The following is an 18,752-nucleotide window of genomic DNA, read 5'->3' on the forward strand; positions in this document are numbered from 1 at the left end:
CTTACCTAAGCAGATATGTAAGGTATTTTCCTCAATTTTACTTATTGTTACCTGCCTTTTCACAATTTTACTTATTCTGTCGAATAAAGGAAGACTGTTCGCAACATCGTGTCGACGTAATGACGCGCTCAGACCATCACTGATAGTGAGGCACACCTTCCCCAAATCCATCTTTTAGAAATGGGACACTCTGTAGCTGGGCGGCAAATGGATAGGTCAAGTCTGTTTGTCAATAACAACTTACGTCATTCGATAGCTCTTTGTTTATAATTCGAAGCACCAGCAGAGACCTCACCCAGGCAGATATGTAAATTAGTTTCAGTTTGAAACTTCCTGGCAGATTAAAACTGTGTGCCGGACCGAGACTCGAACTCGGGACCTTTGCCTTTCACGGGCAAGTGCTCTACAAACTGAGCTACCCAAGCACGACTCATGCCCCGTCCTCACAGCTTTAATTCCGCCAGTACCTCGTCTCCTACCTTCCAAACTTTACACAAGCTCTCCTGCGAAACTTGCAGAACTAGCACTCCCGAAAGAAAGGAAGGTAGGAGACGAGGTACTGGCGGAATTAAAGCTGTGAGGACGGGGCGTGAGTCGTGCTTGGGTAGCTCAGTCGGTAGAGCACTTGCCCGCGAAGGGCAAAGGTCTCGAGTTCGATTCTCGGTCCGGCACACAGTTTTAATCTGCCAGGAAGTTTCATATCAGCGCACACTCCGCTGTAGAGTGAAAATTTCATTCTACTCCTAGTTTTCCGTATTTTCCACAGTTTTGTGCATGTTCTCTATTACGAGAGTTATGTGTCAATATCGCGTCGCATCGTGTCACGGCGCCGCTTCGTGACGCCGCGTCACATTACCGCATCACGTCACGTTGCGTCGCGTCGATGTCATTATCCTCTCGGCAAGGTCTCGATTTAGGTATCATTGCTAAGCAATAGCTCCATTACTAATACACGACGTCATAGTGTTCGAAATGTACACGTTGGCAGAAATACTGAGGTCACCGTTAATTCTGTGGAATAAGAAATAAAACAGTACATTACTAGGTTATGTGGCGTCATAGAAAATTTCTGATACCCCCATCCAAAGATATTATGCTAGTGACACACCTCTCGAGAGAGTAGTCCAGTATCTGCGATACCCCGGGCGAAAATCACGTCGCCTTCTGGAGGGTACATCACCCCCTCAGACTCCGACGTGATCGGGCGTAGTCGCGAACGCCGACGCTTGCGAACACAGTGCCCAGAAATTACTAGAAAGTTGCAGTTTGTGACCAACATTGATGGCCGAGAGATCTCCCGCTCGCTGTGCTGGAGGCAAATAAATCACAAGTCGTAGGTAGAAACCAAGATTACGACGAACTTCTCACCTGTATTCGCTGGATAATGCCGATATGGTATGGAATTCCTCGTGCGATCGTGGCGAAAAGGGTCGCGAACAGTAAAGATCCATGTGTCTAGCTAACACTACGCCAGTCGCGAACGCCGACGCTTGCGAACACAGTGCCCAGAAATTACTAGAAAGTTGCAGTTTGTGACCAACATTGATGGCCGAGAGATCTCCCGCTCGCTGTGCTGGAGGCAAATAAATCACAAGTCGTAGGTAGAAACCAAGATTACGACGAACTTCTCACCTGTATTCGCTGGATAATGCCGATATGGTATGGAATTCCTCGTGCGATCGTGGCGAAAAGGGTCGCGAACAGTAAAGATCCACGTGTCTAGCTAACACTACGCCAGACCGACTCCCCTGAAGTGGTAGAGGAATTTGCATAATGTGTGCGTAATCGCCTCCGACCTAGTAGCCGTCACAAATGGCGCTCAGTCATCCAGGGAGAGGGCGTCCCGCTACAGCAAAGACACGTTGTCTCTTGTCGATGCTTTTGCAGATAAACACGGCTAACAGTTTAAGCGCCAAGCACTCTCCCACCCTGCTGCTCTATAATTTCTCTATGGAATACCTAGACAAACCAGTCTTAACGCGTAGAAATATTCACGCTTGGCAGAGGATAACTACTGCCAATAGTTTAAGCGCCAAGTCCATTTCTCCCTGCCACCCTTTCTACAGCGGAGTGTGCGCTGATATGAACGAGAGGTTGTAGAGAGTTTCAGGGAGAGCATAAGGGAACAATTGACAGGAATGGGGGAAAGAAATACAGTAGAAGAAGAATGGGTAGCTCTGAGGGATGAAGTAGTGAAAGCAGCAGACGATCAAGTAGGTAAAAAGACGAGGGCTAATAGAAATCCTTCGGTAACAGAAGAAATATTGAATTCAATTGATGAAAGGAGAAAATATAAAAATGTGGTAAATGAAGCAGGCAAAAAGGAATACAAACGTCTCAAAAATGAGATCGACAGGAAGTGCAAAATGGCTAAGCAGGGATGGCTAGAGGGCAAATGTAAGGATGTAGAGGCTTGTCTCACTAGGGGTGAAACGTCCCCTTTTGATCATTTATACATGACTGTGCTTAACCTGACACACAATATTTCTTAGCGCAACACAATCTGACTTTCAAAATTCCCTACAAAAGAATGGCCCTGACTAACATTAAACTATACCTTTCACAGATCACTTACCTCACAAAAATCTTCGCTGCTCAAGCTACTGCAATACAGCGAGTGCCACTACTGCCAGCTAAATAAAAGATTCAAACTACGGAAGGCACTAACTACTGATAGGGATAGTTAGCAAATGAAAGATATTAATAGAGAACAAACAATGTATTTACCTTGATATCATCATATATAAATATAGCAGTTCATGACAAATTTCAAAACTCCGCCATCTCTCTCCCCACATCCACCACTGCTGGCGGCTCACCTCCAACTGCGCAACGCTACGCGCTGTTCACATCCAGCTGCCGCTGCCCAACACTACAATGGCAGACAACAATGCAAACTAGCCACAGACTGCACACAGCACAGCCAGTGATATTTCATATAGAGCGCTACGTGGCGTTACCAATAAGAAAACATAAACAGCCTACTTACAGGGGTAAGATAGATACTGCCTACAGGAAAATTAAAGAGACCTTTGGAGAGAAGAGAACCACTTGTACGAATATCAAGAGCTCAGGTGGCAACCCAGTTCTAAGCAAAGAAGGGGAAGTCAGAAAGGTGGAAGGAGTATATAGAGGGTTTATACAAGGGCGATGTACTTGAGGACAACATTATGGAAATGGAAGAGGATGTAGATGAAGATGAAATGGGAGATACGATACTGCGTGAAGAGTTTGACAGAGCACTGAAAGACCTGAGTCGAAACAAGGCCCCGGGAGTAGACAACATTCCATTAGAACTACTGACGGCCTTGGGAGAGCCAGTCCTGACAAAACTCTACCATCTGGTGAGCAAGATGTATGAGACAGGTGAAATACCCTCAGACTTCAAGAAGAATATAATAATTCCAATCCCAAAGAAAGCAGGTGTTGACAGATGTGAAAATTACCGAACTATCAGTTTAATAAGTCACACCTGCAAAATACTAACGCGAATTCTTTACAGACGAATGGAAAAACTGGTAGAAGCGGACCTCGGGGAAGATCAGTTTGGATTCCGTAGAAATGTTGGAACACGTGAGGCAATACTAACCTTAGGACTTATCTCACAAGAAAGATTAAGAAACGGCAAACCTACGTTTCTAGCATTTGTAGACTTAGAGAAAGCTTTTGACAATGTTAGCTGGAATACTCTCTTTCACATTCTAAAGGTGGCAGGGGTAAAATACAGGGAGCGAAAGGCAATTTACAATTTGTACAGAAACCAGATGGCAGTTATAAGAGTCGAGGGGCATGAAAGGGAAGCAGTGGTTGGGAAGGGAGTGAGACAGGGTTGTAGCCTCTCCCCGATGTTATTCAATCTGTATATTGAGCAAGCAGTAAAGGAAACAAAAGAAAAATTCGGAGTAGGTATTAAAATTCATGGAGAAGAAGTAAAAACTTTGAGGTTCGCCGATGACATTGTAATTCTGTCAGAGACAGCAAAGGACTTGGAAGAGCAGTTGAACGCAATGGACAGTGTCTTGAAAGGAGGATATAAGATGAACATCAACAAAAGCAAAACGAGGATAATGGAATGTAGTCAAATTAAATCGGGTGATGCTGTAGGAATTACATTAGGAAATGAGACACTTAAAGTAGTAAAGGAGTTTTGCTATTTAGGGAGTAAAATAACTGATGATGGTCGTAGTAGAGAGGATATAAAATATAGACTGGCAATGGCAAGGAAATCGTTTCTGAAGAAGAGAAATTTGTTAACATCGAGTATAGATTTAAGTGTCAGGAAGTCGTTTCTGAAAGTATTTGTATGGAGTGTAGACATGTATGGAAGTGAAACATGGACGATAACTAGTATGGACAAGAAGAGAATAGAAGCTTTTGAAATGTGGTGCTACAGAAGAATGCTGAAGATAAGGTGGGTAGATCACGTAACTAATGAGGAGGTATTGAATAGGATTGGGGAGAAGAGAAGTTTGTGGCACAACTTGACTAGAAGAAAGGATCGGTTGGTAGGACATGTTTTGAGGCATCAAGGGATCACAAATTTAGCATTGGAGGGCAGCGTGGAGGGTAAAAATCGTTGAGGGAGACCAAGAGATGAATACACTAAGCAGATTCAGAAGGATGTAGGTTGCAGTAGGTGCTGGGAGATGAAGAAGCTTGCACAGGATAGAGTAGCATGGAGAGCTGCATAAAACGAGTCTCAGGACTGAAGACCACAACAACAACAACAACCCTTTCTTTCTGGACTTCCACACCCCTCCAACTATAATGCTTTTGAAACTAGCGTGGGTGACTGCATTTGCAGTTAGGCATCCCAGATGGAATGAAGACTCATAGCAAAATAAACACTGCAAGTGTGTACAACATCACTATAAGCCTTCTGTTCTAACTAGGGAAAATTCGAGTATGGTATTTAATCTGATAGGCTCCAAGTAACTGCAGGAGAAATCATATGCAAAGTGAGAGATTAGGGGGAATCACTGAACAGTAATTCTTTTCAATTTGCTTTCGTCTGATAACTAGCGCCGCCTCGGTCGCAGTGCGCCAGATGGGAAACTCTAGCCCAGGACCGCCCATGCCCCACCGGTAATCTCCAGAGGTCTGCTTCATAGCGAGACCAGCGTGTCTCCTGTCGAACGCGAAGCAGACAGCACCGACTGTAACAATTAAACCGTTCTAGCGTTACTCCACTCTTGTAATTATTACAATAACATCAGCAGGTATTGGACGTTATGATTCCGCCACAAATTTGCCTCTCAAATATCGTTAGAGCTCCAACAACACAATGTTGTCGATGACAAATCATGTATCAGGTAATATCGTAGCTTAACACTTCGGAGAAGAACGGTTGCAGAGTCTATATGCACAGCGATATTTTATGACGTCGATTGCACTAAGAGAAAGACGTTTTGACACAAACATGCAGTAACTTGCCTCATGTTTGCCGTCGTAATGAGAATCATTAAAAAAAAAAGCGTTCTCACAACGTACACTGAAGCGCCATAGAAACTGGTACAGGCATGTGTATTCAAACGCAGAAATGTGTAAACAGGCAAAATACGGCGCTACGGTCGGCATCGCATGTGTCTGGCGCAGATCAATTACTGCTGCTACAATGGCAGGTTATCAACAATTAAGTGACTTTAAACGTGGTATTGTAGTCGGTGCACGAGCGATGGGATACAACATCTCCGAGGTAGCGATGAAGTGGCGATTTTCCCGTACGACGATTTCACGAGTGTGTGCGCGAATATCAGGAATCCGGTAAAACATCAAATCTCCGACATCGCCGCGGCCGGGAAAAGATTCTGCAAGAACGGGACCAACGACGACTGAAGAGATTCAACGTGACAGAAGCGTAACCCTTCCGCAAATTTCTGCGGATTTCAATGCTGTGGCATCAACCTTGTGAACCATTCAACGAAACATCATCGTTATGGGGTTTCGTAGAAGACGCACTCATGTACCCTTGGTAACTGCACAACACAAAGGTTTACATCTCGCCTGGTCCCATCAACGCCGACATTGGATTGTTGGTGACTGGAAACGTGTTGCCTCGTTGGACGAGTCTCGTTTCAAATTGTATCGAGCGGATGGACGTGTACGGGTATGGAGACAACCTGATGAATCGATGGTCAGCAGGGAACAGTTCGAGCTGGTGGAGGTCTTTAATGATGTGGGACGCGTGCAGCTGGAGTGATATGGGACCCATTAGACGTATAGATATTACTCAGATAGATGACACGTACGTAAGCATCCTGTCTGATCACCTGCATCCATTCATAATCATTCTGTATTCTGACGCACTTGGACTATTCCTGCAGGACAATGCATCACCCGACACTCCAGAAGTACTACAGAGTGGCTCCAGGAACACTCTTCTCAGTTTAAATACTCCTGCTGGTCATCAGACTCCCCAAACATGAACATTATTGAGCATATCTGGGATGCCTTGCAACGTGATGCTCAGAAGAGAATTCCACCCCCTCGTACTCTTACGGATTTATGGACAGCCTTGCAGGATTCATGGAGTCAGTTGCCTCCAGCACTACTTGTGATGTTAGTCGAGTCCATCCCACATCATGTTCCGGCACTTATGCGTGCTCGCAGGGCCCCTACACGATATTATGCAGGCTCACCAGTTTCTTTGGCTCTTCAGTGTATGTAGTGTTACATTACGATCGACGTATGGTAACAGAGACTCATTCCCTGTTTCCTGCGTTTGTCAATGTATCACACTTCTTACTAAGCTGATGACTTATCCAAAAAATCAGTAACGTAAAGCTGGACTTATTACTGGTAAGCTCAATCAACATGCTCGAAAACACTATTGAGAAGTAGCATTCGGAGCCAACATGTAATTTAAGGAAAAATGACTTTGTACTGATAACCGTGTTGCTCTGTGTCTGTAGCTCTGTTTTTTTTTCTTTGAGTGGCACATGGTACCATAATGTATATGTGTCTGCCAGTGTTCTAAAAAGATTAGGAGGATACGTTATGATATAGTGCTGCTAGTTCCACTACCAGTTAAGCTGTCTTGTGTAATCGATTCCCACGTTAAAACTACAGGCATGTAACATATTATTTTATAAACTACTATTTGTCCTGAAGTTCTCTTTTTTAAATAGAGTATCGATGTGTTACATGATACTGAGACGTGGTAAAAACTGCTGTTTTGAAGAGCGCGCCGCAGCGCGTAGTGTGAAGCAGTCGCCCTCCGTTTCTGGTGGTTGCGCCGCTGTGGCAATCGCATCTTTGGTGTCTCCCTCTGGTGGGAAAGGGGAAAGGTTGCCTGATCACGTGCATTTAAGGGGTGCTTTGAGCTCGCCAGTGGGGGTCAGTCTGGGTCATTCTCTCGTCCCCAGCTTGCTAGTCTGTCTCTCGTCCGCATTTGTTAGGCAGTTAGTGAATGTCTGTCGTTCGGAGTGCTAGTATGTCTGTCGTTCGGATCAACCTTTGAAGCCAGAAAATGAGAGTCTTTCCACTCCGCCAGTAAGAGAACTCAGCTAGTGGTCGCCCGGTCGGGGCTTAGTTCCTGCATCTGAGTCTGCGCGTTAGGCCGCCTGTCTGCTCGAGTTTGCTCAGGCAATGGTCATTGGCGGTTGGATCGATCGGTTGGTCGGTCGCGCACTGAGACTCAAGATGACTTGTCCGTCAATTAAGTTCAAAACGGGACCACGAGGGAAACGTACAGTAAACAATGTCCTTGAGGTATCACCAAAAATTCGTCAGCAGCTATTACTGAGTGATAGGGTGTACATCCAGTTTGAAGCATTAAATATTAGAGATTTCGTAGGTGTACAGAAATGCTTTAACTGCTGGGGTCTTGGACACTCCACTGAACGATGTGATAAGATGCAGGTGTGTGGAAGATGTGCCAAGACAGGGCATAAGAGAATTGACTGTAAAGAGGAGACAGAAATTGGATGTATTCCGTGCAAGTATAGGAACAAGGTTTGCGACAAGGCAGGGGGGCCTGAATGTCAAACATATAAAATGCTCTATGAAAGACAAATTGAATGTACAGATTACGATATAGTGAATGATGCTCACTAACATGAACTGTAACTTAAATCGCGAGACAGTACACCCCCAACCCGTCACGGAAGTATTTACACAGGCATGTAATGCTAGCCATACTAAACAAATGACGATAATTCAACTCAACTGTATGGGAAGTACCCATGTAGGCATGGAACTTAACAGGTTAATAGACGAAATACATGTCGATATAGCTTGCCTGCAAGAGCCACACATGCGGGGTGGCAAAGTTACTGGCTTATCGGTGCAACTCACCACAATTGTGGGAACTCAAAATGCTAAGGCAGCAATAGTGCTGATTAACCCTAATTTGACTGTGACAAGGATATCTCAGCTCTGTACAGAACACATTGTTACAGTAGAGATTGTACACGGGCGTGATACATGGATAATTTCATCTATATATGCCCAATATTTATATGAAATTGATCCCTTTATCGAAAAAATGCGAGATATTGCACGGTTTTCACAAGGGAAAAGATTGCTTATATTAGCAGACATAAATGCACGGTCAACCATATGGCATGCTGATAGGACAGATGTTAGAGGACACATGGTCGAGGATGTAATAAACGAATGTAATTTATTCCCATTAAACAGAGCAGGACAACCTCCAACCTTTCGTGGTCATGCTGGTGGCCAAAGTAATATTGATATTTCCTTGGCAAATGATATTTCCTTACCACATATAAATATGTGGGAAGTCATGGATGGGGCCACACACAGTGATCACAATGTTATTATTATCTACACAGACAATTATAGAAACACTCAAAATACTCAGACACAACAACAGTATTTAGCTTTTGGTAGGGCAGACTGGAACAAATTAAGAAATGTAATAGAAGAATCAGTATTGTACACTACCCAAGGTAGTATAGACTTTAAAACACATGTTTTGACAGATGTCCTGCAAAAGGCACAAAAGAGTGCCATCCCACTGGCCAGTACTAAGCGGAGGCATCAACGATCTTGGACAGTTGAACTGACTCGACTACGGAAAGATTCGCGGAATAAGAGAAAGTACTGTCAGAGGGCTACATCAGCCCAAGAACGACAGCTTAGACTGGATCAGTACCGGAATGCAAAACTAAAGTATAAAACTGAACTCTGTAAAACCAGACATAAGTATTGGACTGACTTTGTTAAAACGAATTTACAGAAAGATATATGGGGACAACCATTTAAATTACTGACTGATCGCATTAAAACCCCGATGGTGATGTCAACGTTAAAACGAACAGACGGAACCATGACAAGTGGCTGGAGATGCTCAGCAGAGTATCTCCTAAACAAGCTTCTACCAGGTGACTCATACATAGAGGACGAGCGACATCATCGTGACTTACGTGACGGAATGGAATCTGCATATGTAAATCAGGATGTCACACTCCCTTTCTCGCAGGAAGAGGTAGCCCTAGCAATAGATAAACTCAAAAATAGGAAGGCGCCAGGCCCCGATGGAATATACACAGAAACATTGAAGAATGCCAGTGTACTGATCACCCCGTATTTAACTGACCTTTTTAACGAAGCCCTTCTACAACGAAGAATCCCTACACTCTGGAAAATGGCTAATGCAGTCATTATTAAAAATTCTGAAGATAGGGATCCAACTGACCCGAAATCCTATAGACCTATCTGTCTCCTGAACACACTTGCAAAGGTGCAGGAGAGGCTGCTGTGTGATAGACTACAGGCACATAGGCGCCTTTATGGTCTAACTCCCCACCAATTTGGATTTAGAGAACAAAAATCGATAGATGACGCCATAAACCGCGCCCTACAAATTGTGGGGAATACGACGGAGAAATATGCGGTCGCTATACTCATTGATATCGCTGGAGCTTTTGATAATCTCTGGTGGCCGTCACTATTTGCTAGACTACGGAAAATTCGACTACCTACTGCCCTGTATTCTAGTTTTATGGACTACTGTAGGGGAAGAATTGTAGAATGGAAAGCAGGAACACAGAAGGTGGTTAAGAGAGTAACCAAGGGATGTCCACAGGGATCAATCTGTGGTCCCATCTTTTGGGATATAGCGATTGAGCCACTATTGGACATCTTGGATAGGGACACACTTGTAGAAGGTGTTGTCGCCTATGCAGATGATCTTTTGGTTGTTGTTTCTGCACCATCTAGACTGCAATTGGAAAATAAATGTACTTTAATACTACGGATGATCAATCACTGGTGTAATCAGAACAAATTGAAAATAGCAGGAAATAAAACAGTTTATTTATTGCTCAAGGGAATACTCCAGAGAAATCCTAGTATAAAATTCAATAACATTAATATACAAAGGAAACAGGTAGCAAGATATTTAGGACTCCATTTAGATGAACGGCTCTCCTTCAAAGAACACATACAGCACACTGTTGACAAAGCTGGTAAAATTATGCATAAACTTGCGAGATTAAACTCAGTGCAATTCAGATTACCATTAACGATGATGCGGATGTATCACACGGCATTATTTGAGTCTATCGCATGTTTTGCAGCAAGTGCCTGGGCACATCGTCTATGTTTGGTAACTTATAAAACAATAGTCAGGAGAGGGCAAAGAAGTGTTTTACTTAGGATGTCGGGAGCATTTAGCACAACACCTGTCGAGGCCCTGTATGTGGTCCTAGGAACATGCCCAATAGACCTTACTATTCGCTGTAGAGCTGCCTCATATTGGTTGAAAAATGGTGACCTCGAAACGGTTTTCCAAATAACAGGAGAAAACATACAAACCAAGCAACAGCTATACAAATGGAAGTTAGACACGTGGCAAAGAGAATGGGAGACATCAGACAAAGGGCAGCGTGTGTTTTCCTTTTTTCCAAATGTATTTGAGAGGTTAAAACTAAAACATGTCGAGCCAAGTCGTGGCATGGTTCACTACTTGACTGGGCACGGACCTTATCCAACACACCTACACCGTATGGGAGTAAGGCAAACAGAGATTTGCACATGTGGCATTCTTGGAACGCCCGAACATGTTGTGCTAAGGTGTGATCTACTCGACCATGAACGACCTGTAATAAGAGATGATGAGGTAAGTGCGGTCCTTCGGGACCCAGATAAATGGAACACCTTAAATAGTCTGGCTGACTCAGTGTCAATGACACTGCTTGATATTTACAAAAATCAACATCCTACTGCCAGAACAAGAATACAGACAGAGACAGAACCTCAACACATAACTAGGGAAGATACAAGCTCTGACAGTGACACAGACAATAGTACAGATATGGATTAATTTTGACGGAAGGTGTTGATCAATACTATATGGATGTAGACACTGAAGGTTCCCAGCTTTGTCTTATAGAGCATCAGAGATCTTATTGGACACTCATGCAGATTCCCCTTCCTGGCTCGCAACCTTGTTGCTTGTCCTGCTACGTATTCTGGACTTACATGTATTAATTTAAGTAATTTTACATTTAATTTATCATAATTTAAACTTCCATGCAACTTACTTTTGATTTGTCTATATAGTTTTCTAGCTCTTATGATATATTAATACTGTTATTCTGTCTTTGTAATCTAATTTTTATTGTCACATAGAGGAATCTAGTTTATGGTCAGTCTTCAGGCACATACATAGCCTTCACATTCAGGAGTTGCATGTGAGAGAAATCAGATATTTATTTTCTTAACTCTAAGTATAATCATATTTCTTTTATTAATTATATTAACTTTGATATTCACCTATTTCTAAAAATTGTTAATTAGTATGTTATCTCATACTTTAATCTAATTTTTCCTGTATCTAAGATTGTGTATGCAAGTTATCTTAATATTTATTATGCTACCATTTTTCATGTAAAATCCTAATATCACTAATAATTTTACATAGATGAATTTAGCCCACTTTAAATTTTGGGCATATGTGTAAATTGTACTCTAAAAATGTAGCAGCGAGAACCCGGTTCTCTGTAGACACCTTATAGTTTAGAATTTCTTTTTTCCATTGTCTTCTTTTATGTATGTTTCTGTTTATATTTTATTTGTTACTTTTTATATTTAAATAATTATATTATTTTTATCAATTAGCTTGCAGATAAACGTCACACATTGTAATAATTAGTGTACGAACACACAGAGCAACAGCCAGGGCAGAAACATTAGAAAAGGTCCGCCTCCACGTGCAGGGACGGTAACGGAATGGGGACTTGTCAAGCTGACATAACTTGCAAGGAGCCATTTCGGCTAAGAGACCAAATACTGCCTGGCTTGTTACTTCTTTTAAGTAGCACACGGCCCACCTTAGTAACCCAGGTGGTGGGCTACTCTGTAGTGTTTAAATGAAAAAAAAAGGAAAAAAATGTCCGTCTTGAGCGCCGGCGCATGTGAGGTCGCCATGTGAGTCCAGTGGGCCGCGGCGTATAGCGAGGGGTAGTGACTTCGCGGTCGACACGAGGGCAACAGGAGTCAACCCACGACATCGCTCTGGCCGGTGCGAGCTGCGACGCCGTGAGAGGGGAGATCGGCGCGCCTTCCTGCGTCCGTTGAAGCGGCTGGCAGCGGACGGTTCGGGGGAGCGATTCGGGGGTGCTGCGCCAGGTCTTCTAGAGAAATCGCAGTTTATTAGAAGTTAAGTGATAGATGATATGTTGTTTCATTTGTAGAATTCTACTTGTTTTCTTGGTGAGGTCACCAGCCGTTTTGCTTTGGGGTCGTCCCACCATTCTTCTCCGTTTGCCCACCTGCGGGAAGGTGGTTGTTTATAAATTGGGAGGTCCGTTTTTCCGTTGTGGAGTAGGGCCGGGTTAGAGCAACCAGCGGTGCGGGTTGTTCGGTAATCTCCCTATCAATCTACCGTACGTTAGTAGCTGCCTCTGTCAGGTTTGTCGGATTTGGTGTGTTAACGAATTTATTGCTTGGAGTGTAACGGCCTAATACCTGAAATATGTTTTGATCTTTTTAAACTTTGATGTTATTGCCTATGATCTTGAGAGGCGGTATCTGTGTATTGTAGAGCATCTTAACTATTGTGTGGCCAACCTTGTAGAATTTTATATAAGACTGCATTTCATGGACTTTTATTTAAATATTCATTTCGGTATATAAAGTTGCCACCCTTTCACCGTAAAACTTTTCTTAGAAGTTAAAATCAAGTTGCACCTTCGGTGGCAAGTTTAATATTTTAATTGTTAGTGTTTTGTACCATTTCCATACCTCCTACGGGGGGTGCATAGTTTGTGTGCTTGTGTAAATTGTTAAAACTCTTAGTTTAAAGTTATCTGATGTGTAGCAGATTTGCACCAGTGTAGTCTTTCGGATGCTGGTGTGAGCGGTCGTGACTACGGCCGTGTCAAAAGGGAGCGGCAAGGTTCTCAGCCCGAAAGCTCATACAGCCAAAACTTGTTTCTTTCTGCCTCTGAATAAATTGTAACTTTGATATTTAGAGGGTTCTTTCTTATTATAATTTGAAATCTGGTTCTTTTTAAAAAATCCTTCTAGGCACAATTAAAGTGAATAAAATTCCCATTTGTTAAAAGGAATTTGGTTATGATTTCATCAGTTACTCCCTGGCAACTACTTCCATGCTTACATAGTGTGATTAAATGTGTTAATGTTCTTGATGAACGCTAGTGAATAAAATAAATTCTTAAGAATATTCTTTGAAAATAAATCACGGTTCATTACTACACTTCTGGAAATGGAAAAAAGAACACATTGACACCGGTGTGTCAGACCCACCATACTTGCTCCGGACACTGCGAGAGGGCTGTACAAGCAATGATCACACGCACGGCACAGCGGACACACCGGGAACCGCGGTGTTGGCCGTCGAATGGCGCTAGCTGCGCAGCATTTGTGCACCGCCGCCGTCAGTGTCAGCCAGTTTGCCGTGGCATACGGAGCTCCATCGCAGTCTTTAACACTGGTAGCATGCCGCGACAGCGTGGACGTGAACCTTATGTGCAGTTGACGGAGTTTGAGCGAGGGCGTACAGTGGGCATGCGGGAGGCCGGGTGGACGTACCGCCGAATTGCTCAACACGTGGGGCGTGAGGTCTCCACAGTACGTCGATGTTGTCACCAGTGGTCGGCGGAAGGTGCACGTGCCCGTCGACCTGGGACCGGACCGCAGCGACGCACGGATGCACGCCAAGACCGTAGGATCCTACGCAGTGCCGTAGGGGACCGCACCGCCACTTCCCAGCAAATTAGGGACACTGTTGCTCCTGCGGTATCGGCGAGGACCATTCGCAACCGTCTCCATGAAGCTGGGCTACGGTCCCGCACACCGTTAGGCCGTCTTCCGCTCACGCCCCAACATCGTGCAGCCCGCCTCCAGTGGTGTCGCGACAGGCGTGAATGGAGGGACGAATGGAGACGTGTCGTCTTCAGCGATGAGAGTCGCTTCTGCCTTGGTGCCAATGATGGTCGTATGCGTGTTTGGCGCCGTGCAGGTGAGCGCCACAATCAGGACTGCATACGACCGAGGCACACAGGGCCAACACCCGGCATCATGGTGTGGGGAGCGATCTCCTACACTGGCCGTACACCACTGGTGATCGTCGAGGGGACACTGAATAGTGCACGGTACATCCAAACCGTCATCGAACCCATCGTTCTACCATTCCTAGACCGGCAAGGGAACTTGCTGTTCCAACAGGACAATGCACGTCCGCATGTATCCCGTGCCACCCAACGTGCTCTAGAAGGTGTAAGTCAACTACCCTGGCCAGCAAGATCTCCGGATCTGTCCCCCATTGAGCATGTTTGGGACTGGATGAAGCGTCGTCTCACGCGGTCTGCACGTCCAGCACGAACGCTGGTCCAACTGAGGCGCCAGGTGGAAATGGCATGGCAAGCCGTTCCACAGGACTACATCCAGCATCTCTACGATCGTCTCCATGGGAGAATAGCAGCCTGCATTGCTGCGAAAGGTGGATATACACTGTACTAGTGCCGACATTGTGCATGCTCTGTTGCCTGTGTCTATGTGCCTGTGGTTCTGTCAGTGTGATCATGTGATGTATCCGACCCCAGGAATGTGTCAATAAAGTTTCCCCTTCCTGGGACAATGAATTCACGGTGTTCTTATTTCAATTTCCAGGAGTGTATTACAGAATAAGCCATTAAAACTACAGTCTTCCATAACACACATGGATGCATTATGCTACTGAATTTTTTTGGAGAAGTTATCCGCTTAGTGAGCAGTGTGTTTCAGCGACAAACGAGTCACTGCGACGAACTTCCTTATAAAGCACATTGTTTGACCACATCTCTTTTCTTTTTCTTCGTAGGAAAAGCGGGATGAGTCTGTATTGTGATACACTGATTCTAATGTAACACTACTTAGGTTGTCAGAACGCTTTCTCTTAATGAGTCCCATCACGGTGGCAAACATGACCCAAGTTACTGCATATTTGTGTCAGAACGTTTTACTCCTAGTGCAATCGACTTTATAAAATATCGCTGTGCACATAGATTCTGCAACTATTCTTCTACGAAGTGTTAAGCTACGATATTGCCTGATTCGTGATTTGTTATCGACAACATTGTGTTGTTGGAGCTCTAACGATATCTGAGAGGTGAATGCGTGGCGGAATCATAACGTCCGACACCTGCTGATACTATTGTAATGGATACATGTGTGCATTGTTATTGCTAATAAATACTAATTTATCGTTAATAAAACTGTACGCAGCAGCTGATAGACACGAAATATAAATTAACGCTACAACGCTTTCATTCTGGCAGTCGCTGCTGTCTGCTTCGCGTTCGACAGGAGACACGCTGGTCTCGCTATGAAGCATGCCTCTGCAGATTACCGGTGCCGCGTGGGCGATCGTGGGCTAGAGTTTCCCATCTGGCGCACTACGACCGAGGCGGCGCTAGTTATCAGACGGAAGCAAATTGAAAAGAATTACTCTTCAGTGATTCCCCCAAATCTCTCAGTTTGCATATGATTTCTCCTGCAGTTACTTGGAGCCAAAGAGATTACAAAAAATGGTACAGATGGCTCTAAGCACTATGGGACTTAACACTCATCACTCCCCTAGACTTAGAACTACACTACTGGCCATTGAAATCGTTACACCACGAAGATGACGTGCTATAGACTCGAAATTTAACAGACAGAAAGAGGATGCTGTGATACCCAAATCATTAGCTTTTCAGGGCATTCACACAAGGCTGACGCTGGTGGCGACACCTACAACGTGCTGACATGATAAAAGTTTCAAGCCGATTTCTCATGCACAAACAGCAGTTGACCGGCGTTGGCTGGTGAAACGTTGTTGTGATGCCTCGTGTGAGGAGGAGAAATGCGTACCATCACGTTTCCGACTTTGATAAAGGTCGGATTGTAGCCTATAGCGATTGCGGTTTATCGTATCGCGACATTGCTGCTCGCGTTGGTCGAGAACCAATGACTGTTAACAGCATATGGAATCGGTGGGTTCAGGAGGGTAATAGGGAACGCCGTGCTGGGTCCCAACGGCCTCGTATCACTAGCATCTTATCTGCATGGCTGTAACGGATCGTGCAGCCACGTCTCGATCCCTGAGTCAACAGATCGGGACGTTTGCAAGACAACAACCATCTGCACGAACAGTTCGACGACGTTTGCAGTAGCACGGACTATCAGCTAGGAGACCATGGCTGCGGTTACCCTTGACGCTGCATCACAGACAGGACCGCCTGCGATGGTGTACTCAACGGCGAACCTGGGTGCTCGAATGGCAAAACGTCATTTTTTCGGATGAATCCAGGTTCTGTTTACAGCATTATAGTGGTAGCATCCGTGTTTGGCGACGTCGCGGTGAACGCACATTGGAAGCGTGTATTCGTCATCGCCATACTGGCGTATCACTCGGGTTGATGGTATGGGGTGCCATTGATTACACGTCTCGGTCATCTCTTGTTCGCATTGACGGCACTTTGAACAGTGGACGTTAGTTACATTTCAGATGTGTTACGACCCGTGGCTCTACCCTTCATTCGATCCCTGTGAAACCCTACATTTCTGCAGGATAACGCACGACCGCATGTTGCAGGTCCTGTACAGATCTTCTGGATACAGAACACGTTCGACTGCTGCTCTGGCCAAGACATCCTCCAGATCTCTCACCAATTGAAAACGTCTGGTCAATGGCGGCCGAGCAACTGGCTCGTCACAATACGCCACTCACTACTCTTGATGAACTGTGGTATCGTGTTGAAGCTGCATGGGCAGCTGTACATGTACACGCCATCCATGCTCTGTTTGACTCAATGCCTAGGCGTATCAAGGCCGTTATTACGGCCAGAGGTGCTTGTTCTAGGTGCTGATTTCTCAGGATCTATGCACCCAAATTGCCTGAAAATGTAATCACATGTCAGTTCTAGTATAATATATTTGTCCAACGAATACCCGTTTATCATCTGCATTTCTTCTTGGTGTAGCAATTTTAATGGCCAGCAGTGTAATTAAACCTAACTAACCTAAGGACATCCCACACATCCATGCCTGAGGCAGGATTCGAATGTGCGACCGTAGCAGCAGCCCGGTTCCGGACTTAAGCGCCTAGAACCGCTGGGCGACAGCGACCGGCTAATCAGATTACGTACAATACTCGGTTTTTTCCGTGGGTAGTATACGATGTTTATAGTAATGTCGTATATACTTGGGAGAAATGGCACTTAAACCACTCGCAGTAGTTATATGCAAAGGAGTCCACAGATATACTCTGGCGAGCGTGTATGTGTCTAAGAGTTAAGAAATTATATACACTCCTGGAAATTGATATAAGAACACCGTGAATTCATTGTCCCAGGAAGGGGAAACTTTATTGACACATTCCTGGGGTCAGATACATCACATGATCACACTGACAGAACCACAGGCACATAGACACAGGCAACAGAGCATGCACAATGTCGGCACTAGTACAGTGTATATCCACCTTTCGCAGCAATGCAGGCTGCTATTCTCCCATGGAGACGATCGTAGAGATGCTGGATGTAGTCCTGTGGAACGGCTTGCCATGCCATTTCCACCTGGCGCCTCAGTTGGACCAGCGTTCGTGCTGGACGTGCAGACCGCGTGAGACGACGCTTCATCCAGTCCCAAACATGCTCAATGGGGGACAGATCCGGAGATCTTGCTGGCCAGGGTAGTTGACTTACACCTTCTAGAGCACGTTGGGTGGCACGGGATACAAGCGGACGTGCATTGTCCTGTTGGAACAGCAAGTTCCCTTGCCGGTCTAGGAATGGTAGAACGATGGGTTCGATGACGGTTTGAATGTACCGTGCACTATTCAGTGTCCCCTCGACGATCACCAGTGGTGTACGGCCAGTGTAGGAGATCGCTCCCCACACCATGATGCCGGGTGTTGGCCCTGTGTGCCTCGGTCGTATGCAGTCCTGATTGTGGCGCTCACCTGCACGGCGCCAAACACGCATACGACCATCATTGGCACCAAGGCAGAAGCGACTCTCATCGCTGAAGACGACACGTCTCCATTCGTCCCTCCATTCACGCCTGTCGCGACACCACTGGAGGCGGGCTGCACGATGTTGGGGCGTGAGCGGAAGACGGCCTAACGGTGTGCGGGACCGTAGCCCAGCTTCATGGAGACGGTTGCGAATGGTCCTCGCCGATACCGCAGGAGCAACAGTGTCCCTAATTTGCTGGGAAGTGGCGGTGCGGTCCCCTACGGCACTGCGTAGGATCCTACGGTCTTGGCGTGCATCCGTGCGTCGCTGCGGTCCGGTCCC

This window comes from Schistocerca piceifrons, chromosome 5 (assembly GCF_021461385.2).
Source record: "Schistocerca piceifrons isolate TAMUIC-IGC-003096 chromosome 5, iqSchPice1.1, whole genome shotgun sequence".
Lineage (NCBI taxonomy): Eukaryota > Metazoa > Arthropoda > Insecta > Orthoptera > Acrididae > Schistocerca > Schistocerca piceifrons.